At 38.4% G+C, this 6,554-nt stretch overlaps 1 pseudogene across 1 annotated transcript; it reads right to left on the bottom strand.

Annotated features, from left to right (window-relative positions):
• Positions 1-5,430: 5,430 nt before the first annotated feature.
• Positions 5,431-6,231, bottom strand: LOC308512578 (lupus La protein homolog; annotated as a pseudogene). Its single transcript has one exon. The product of its transcript is annotated as a lupus La protein homolog (transcript).
• Positions 6,232-6,554: the final 323 nt, after the last annotated feature.

Consider the following 6,554-nt stretch of genomic DNA (forward strand, 5'->3'; position numbering starts at 1 on the left):
ATAAGCAAAACTTTATTTATAACATAATAAACATACCTTCCATAATTTCTTCACAGGTAGTCCAAAGAATAAAACCTCTGGCTTAATTGGAATTTACGTTTTGCCTTACATATTCCAAAATCTATCCATGTCAACTTTGGAATTTTAATCATGCCTGATACTGTGCAATAGGGTACACCTGTACCAGTGACCAAATTCCTAACTTTTGTCGTTCAACCATTTTTCTTGATCTTGCTGTCTGACTCCATACATTTTAGAATATTTGATGGATTTGTAATAAACCTGACTTGCATTCTTCTTATTAAACAAAATATATGCAAAAAAATGCCCACAATTCAGCTACTAAAACTCCTTTAGAGATCTTCTTTGCCAGTGGTTCCAAAGTTTGGGCCATCCGTACTCCCCACTCTGGGTAGCCCAAATCAGCCTTGCCTTGGATGCTTTCCTTTTTTTTATATATAAATATTCATTGTTCAGATTATTACAGATGTTCCTCTTTTTCCCCCCATAGCTCCCCTCCACCTGGTTCCCATCCCACCCCATGCCCTTACCCCCTGCCACTGTCCTCATCCATAGGTGTAAGATTTCTGTGCAATTTCTTCCCGCACCCTTCATACCCCCTTCCCCCTGAGAATTGTCAGTCCACTCCCTTTCTGTGCCCCTGTTTCTATTATATTCACCAGTTTATTCTGTTCATCAGATTTTTTTATTGACTTAATTTTTACATTCACTTGTTGATAGATATGTATTTGTTGTCCCTTTGTTGTTCATAATTTTTATCTTTACCTTTTTCTTCTTCCTCTTCTTAAAGAATACCCTTTAGCATTTCACATAATCCTGGTTTGGTGGTGATGAACTCCTTTAGCTTTTTCTTGTCTGTGAAGCTCTTTATCTGATCTTCAACTCTACATGACAGCTTTGCTTGGTAGAGTAATCTTGGTTGTAGAATCTTGCTATTCATCACTTTGAATATTTCTTGCCACTCCCTTCTGGCCTGCATGGTTTCTGTTGAGAAATCAGCTGACAGTCGTATGGGTGCTCCCTTGTAAGATAAATAACTGTTTTTCTCTTGCTGCTTTTAAGATTCTCTCTATGTCTTTTGCCCTTGGCATTTTAATTATGATGTGTCTTGGTGTGGTCCTCTTTGGATTCCTCTTTTTGGGAGTTCTCTTCGCTTCCTGGACTTGTAAGTCTATTTCTTTCATCAGGTACGGGTATTTTTCTGTCATTATTTCTTCTAATAGGATTTAAATATCTTGCTCTCCCTCTTCTTCTGGCACCCCCATAATTCAGATGTTGGTACGTTTGAAATTGTGCCAGAGGCTCCTTACACTATCTTCATATTTTTGGATTGTTTTTTCTTTTTGCTTTTCCGGATGGGTGTTTTTTGCTTCCTTGTATTTCAAATCTTTGACTTGATTCTTGGGATCCTCTAGTCTTCTGTTGGATCTCTGTATATTATTCTTTTATTTTTATTTTTATTTTTATTTATTTTTAATTTATTTTTAATATTTATTTATTGATTTATTTATTTTTATTGCTTAAAGTATTACAAAAAGTATTACATATGTCTCCTTTTTTTTTTCCCCCGCCCTTGACAATCCCCTGGCATCCCCTACCCCCCAGTGTCTTATGTCCATTGGTTATGCTTATATGCATGCATACGAGTCCTTTGGTTGATCTCTTACCCACCCCCCTCCTGCCCTTCCACCCTCCCCAGCCTTCCTGCTGTAGTTTGACAGTCTGTTCGAGGCAGCTCTGCCTCTGTATCTATTTTTGTTCATAAGTTTATAATGGTCTTTATTATCCAGAAATGAGTGACATCGTGTGGTATTTTTCCTTCATTGACTGGCTTATTTCACTTAGCATAATGCTCTCCAGATCCATCCATGCTGTTGCAAATGGTAAGAGTTCCTTCTTTTTTACAGCAGCATAGTATTCCATCGTGTAGATGTACCACAGTTTTCTAATCCATTCATCTACAGATGGGCACTTAGGCTGTTTCCAGATCTTAGCTATGGTGAATTGTGCTGCTATGAACATAGGGGTGCATATATCCTTTCTGATTGGTGTTTCTGGTTTCTTGGGATATATTCCTAGAAGTGGGATCACAGGGTCAAATGGGAGTTCCATTTGTAGTTTTTTGAGGAAACTCCATACTGTCTTCCATAGTGGCTGCACCAGTCTGCATTCCCACCAGCAGTGCACAAGTGTTCCTTTTTCTCCACATCCTCTTCAGCACTTGTCGTTTGTTGATTTGTTGATGATAGCCAGTCTGACAGGTGTGAGATGGTACCTCATTGTTGTTTTGATTTGCATCTCTCGGATGATTAGTGACTTTGAGCATGTTTTCATATGTCTCTTGGCTTTCTGAATGTCCTCTGAATGTCCTCTTTTGTGTATTTAGATCCTTTGCCCATTTTTTGATTGGATTGTTTATCTTCCTTTTGTTAAGTTGGAGATTAGGCCCTTATCAGATATGACATTGGCAAATATGTTTTCCCACACAGTGGGTTTTCTTGTTGTTTTGTTGATGGTTTGTTTTGCTGTGCAGAAGCTTTTTATTTTGATGTAGTCCTATTTGTTTATTTTCTCTGTAGTTTCCAATGCCCTAGGAGCTGTATTGGTGAAGAAATTGCTTCGGCATATGTCTGAGATTTTGTTGCCTTTGGATTCTTCTAGTATTTGTATGGTTTCCCATCGTATATTTAAGTCCTTTATCCATTTTGAGTTTATTTTTGTGTATGGTGTAAGTTGGTGGTCCAGTTTCATTTTCATGCATGTATCTGTCCAATTTCCCAACACCATTTATTGAAGAGACTATCTTGACTCCATTGTATGTTCTTGCCTCCTTTGTCAAATATTAATTGAGCGTATTGGTTGGGGCTGATTTCTGGGCTCTCTATTCTATTCCATTGATCTATATGTCTGTTCTTGTGCCAGCACCAGGCAGTTTTGAGAACAGTGGCTTTGTAATACAACTTGATATCTGGTATTGAGATCCCACCTACTTTGTTCTTTCTCAGGATCGCTGCAGCTATTCGGGGTCGTTTTTCATTCCAGATGAATTTTTGGGGAGTACGTTCTAGGTCTGTGAAATATGCCATTGGTATTTTAATGGGAAGTGTGTTGAATTTATAGATTGTTTTGGGCAGTATGGACATTTTAATGATGTTGATTCTACCCATCCAAGAACATGGTATGTTCTTCCATCTCTTTATGTCTTCCTGTATCTCATTTTTCAACGTCCTGTAGTTTTCTGAGAAGAGGTCTTTTACCTCTTTAGTTAAGTTTATTCCTAGGTAGCTTAATTTTTTTGGTGCGATGGTAAATGGGATTGCTTTTTTAGTCTCTCTTTCTGCACATTCACTATTGGTGTATAGAAATTCCATAGATTTCTTGGCATTAATTTTGTATCCTGCTACATTGCCGAATTCTTTTATTAAGTCTAATAGTTTATTGATGGAGTCTTTAGGGTTTTTTAAGTATAATATCATGTCATCCGCAAATAAGGACAGTTTTACTTCTTCTTTTCCAATTTGGATGCCTTTTATTTCTTCTTCTTGTCTAATTGCAATGGCTAATACTTCCAGTACTATGTCGAACAGGAGTGGTGAGAGTGGGCATCCCTCCCTGTCTTGTTCCTGTTCTTAGGGGAAATGGTGTTAGTTTTTGTCCATTGAGTATGATGTTCGCTGTGGGTTTGTCATATGTGGCTTTTATTATGTTGAGGTATGATCCTTCAATTCCCACCTTGCTGAGAGTTTTTATCAAAAATGGGTGTTGAATTTTGTCAAACGCTTTTTCTGCATCAATTGATATGACTATGTGTTTTTTTTCTTTCAATTTGTTTATGTGATGTATCACGTTTATTGATTTGCGGATATTGTACCATCCTTGCATCCCTGGGATAAATCCTACTTGGTCGTGGTGTATGATCTTTCTGATGTACTGCTGGATCCGATTTGCTAAGATTTTGTTGAGGATTTTGGCATCTATGTTCATGAGGGATATTGGCCTGTAATTCTCTTTCATTGTGTTGTCTTTACCTGGTTTTGGTATTAGGGTGATGCTGGCTTCATAGAATGAGCTTGGAAGTGTTCCTTCCTCTTGGATTTTTTGTAGTAGTCTGAGGAGGATAGGTTTTAGTTCTTCCTTGAATGTTTGGTAAAACTCCCCTGTGAAGCCGTCTGGTCCTGGGCTTTTGTTTGCTGGAAGCTTTTTGATGACTGCTTCAATTTCTTCCATAGTTATTGGCCTATTGAGAGTTTTAGATTCTTCCTGATCAAGTTTTGGCATGTTGTATTTTTCTAGGAATATGTCCATTTCCTCCAAGTTGTCTAGTTTGTTGGAGTAGAGTTGTCCATAGTATTTATTAACAATCCTTTGTATTTCTGTGGGATCTGTTGTTATTTCGCCTCTATCATTTCTGATTTTGTTGATTTGGGTCCTTTCTCTTTGCTTCTTGGTGAGCCTGGCTAGAGGTTTGTCAATCTTGCTTATCCTTTCAAAGATCCAGCTCTTTGTTTCATTGATTTTCTGTACTGTTTTTTTGGTCTCTATGTCATTTATTTCTGCTCTAATCTTTATTATCTCCTTCCTTCTGCTCACTCTGGGCTTTTCTTGTTGCTCTCTTTCTAATTCATTGAGTTGTAGATTTAGAAGATTTACTACCATTTTTTCTTGTTTGTTGAGATAGGCCTGTAGAGCTATATACTTTCCTCTCAGGACTGCTTTCATTGTGTCCCAAAGGTTTTGGATTGTTGTGTTTTCATTGTCATTAGTGTCCAGGATGTTTTTAAATTCTTCTTTGATCTCATTGTTAACCCAATCAATATTTAATAACGTGCTATTCAGCTTCCAAGTGTTTGAGTATTTGGGGTTGTTTTTGTTGTAGGTTCTAAAAACTTTGTACTGAGAAAGATGGGTGCCTGTAATAGGGCACCGCCACAGCTTCAAGCTTTTCTTATCCATCACCATTTCCCATGGTTCCTCTTTGCCCCCTGAATCTTCATTCCCTTCTGTTTGGGATTTTGGTTCTCCAGGGTGGCGCTCAACCTCAGGGCTCTGAAACATTTCCTGCAACAGTTTCATCTCATCAGGGGATCTCTGCAGCTCCTCCTCCTGGATCTGCTCTTTGTCTCACATGAAGATGCCTGCAATCTCCACAATCATTGCCCAGGCATGTACAGGCGGCCAAGGAGGATGCAGCAGGCACTATCTGAGTAGACGCGACCATGGAGTTGCACCTTCTATGACTTCCTTCAATGTTTCTTTATCCACATATTTGTCTAGCACTTCCCTGTCACTTTGTTCCTTAATTGTAGGTTACCATTATTTGGATCTTTGGCTTTATCTAGTCCTTCCTTGGCTATTTCTCTAAATGGGATTATTCCCTCTTGCTCCTCTGACAATCTTCCCTTTTTTTTCTTAGTCTTTCCATTTTAATTCACCATGATTTGAGAAAAGGATGTGCAAATCTCCTCTGCAGGTGTGATCATCTAGGTTCCCTGAAAATTTCAGCACGCAAAAAGTCTTTTCTTCCAGATATTTCATTTCTGCATTTTCTATTAAGTTTTGTTTTTCTTCTTGCTCTTGTTTAGCTCATAATTTAGCTTCCATTTTATTTTGTTTGCTTTATTATTTCTTGCAAAGTAATCTTCCTTGAAAAGTATTAGCAGATCTACGTCTTTGTACTTTTGTTTAGGTGTCTCCATATGTTTTTTTTTTTAGCAGATTCAATGCTGTCAAGCACAGCAGATATTGTTCCTTTAAATGTTGTGTGCCATGATCTCTTCTGAATATTTAGTGCTTGACCTTTAACTTGTAACTATTCTTTTATGTCATTAAGTGTTGTATCAGTAGGGAAGCCTTTAAACAGATCTGTTTTTCTTTTTTCTTAAATAGATCTGTTTTACATCACGTTTATACTCATCAGTAACTTCAGGAAGGGGCTTGTCTGGAATTCTTTGGAGTTTAGTTTTATCTTCACTTATTTCCATGAGTTCTGCCTTTGATTTGTTCAATGTTTCTACTATTACAGTGAAGTCTGTTAGATGGTTTAACCGATTGAATTTGATCATTATTTCCAAAGGTCACCAGCCTTCATCCAGTTTGATTTATTCCTTTAACAATTTCTCCTGTGGCAAATTGAAGTCACAAAATAATACTCAATTTTATGACAGATTTTGTCCTCCAGAGCAGCCATTTTTCATCACCATTTTCGGCCATTGTGGCTAAACAGGTGGCTCCAAACTTCTGCCTTCAGCTCCATTGGAAGGCAGTGAAGGTAGGAAACTTTAAAAATGCGCACAGTGAGGATGTGGGCAGCTTCTGTCCAAAGACCCAACCAGGGACCCATCCCAGTGCAACCATTGGCCCACTTGGGTCCGGGCCACGTGCATGTGCGGAACCCCAGGCTCCAGCATTCCTCCCAGGGGACCCAGTGCGTCTGCCAGATGCAGCCCATTTTGACACAGGACCCTTTGTTACGTTTTTATTGCAGTATTAGAGTCCGTTTCTCAGCAAACCTCTCAAATGCTTCTCTTTTCAAC

This window comes from Myotis nattereri (genome assembly GCF_964212035.1).
Source record: "Myotis nattereri genome assembly, contig: HAP1_SCAFFOLD_167, whole genome shotgun sequence".
Lineage (NCBI taxonomy): Eukaryota > Metazoa > Chordata > Mammalia > Chiroptera > Vespertilionidae > Myotis > Myotis nattereri.